The following is a 1139-nucleotide window of genomic DNA, read 5'->3' on the forward strand; positions in this document are numbered from 1 at the left end:
CTTTGTGTCCCCATGAAACTAGTAGGACACGTAATCAACCCCATGCGAATCAACAAGGCCCATCTTGTACAACCTCTCATGACTGTCGACGATAAACTCATAGGCATCCTTAGCTGGAGTACCAAAGAACTTCAACGGATCTATCTTCATGAATCTGGAAAATGACTCCTGATCCCTAATGGTCATAGATGGACCCGCAGCAGGCCTAGAAGTACATGTAGGTACTGGGATCTTATCAGTACCGAGGAGGAAACCATAAGCGAGCGTGGGCCGCATCCCTAGTCCGGCCCTTTCCGAGAATCTCGCGCTTCCGCTCAGTATGAGATCCACTTCCCCGGATTGGTCAAAGGCCACCCACCGCGTGTATCCCATCAAGATAGTGTAGTATGCGGACCATGGTGTCCTCGAGCCACGTGGTAGAAATCACCCTTAGAGGTGATCCCATCTTCCCTCATCCGGAGCTCGTGCTCGAGGCTGATGTTCGACTGCTAGAGATAAGGTCTGGCCTCATCACCGACCAACCGCGTGAGGCCCCGCTCACCCTCGGTGCTGCGCCACGACCTTTTCCACGACCATAGCCTCTCGCTCAGTCTCATTCTCGTGCTTGGCCTTAGCAGCCGGCTCGGGTACCTCATCTCTTGCAGTAGTAGCACAGTTCCTCATCATCTATGTAAGAATAGAAGTGAAGTCAGATACCAATTTGAACATCTTAGATACTAATTTGAATGAAGTAGCACGAAAGAATAAAAGCATTGGAAGTTTTCTAAATGTCCTATAGCCTGCCATGATAAGTACGGAGCTTGTCGTGTTGATCGTGAATACACCAAGACATTCTCTTATACTTATAAGACCGGGTAAACTAGGCCTCTGATACCAACTTGTCATAACCCAACTCGTGGGTCGAGCGGGAACCCACGCTAACCCCTTTAGTGGGCGAACCCTTCCCTTATTCACCATTAATTTTAAGCATACCAAAAGAAACAGAAATATCTAAGCAGTCTCAATGTATATAATAACTACTAAGTGCGGAATGCTAATACAAATGCCCCAAAATATGGTCTAAGACGGCAAACCCTTTTTCAATGCATAAGTCGAAATATCAAAACAAAAATAAACTCTCGGACTAATTGAAATTTTTA

This window comes from Lycium ferocissimum, chromosome 5, assembly GCF_029784015.1.
Source record: "Lycium ferocissimum isolate CSIRO_LF1 chromosome 5, AGI_CSIRO_Lferr_CH_V1, whole genome shotgun sequence".
Lineage (NCBI taxonomy): Eukaryota > Viridiplantae > Streptophyta > Magnoliopsida > Solanales > Solanaceae > Lycium > Lycium ferocissimum.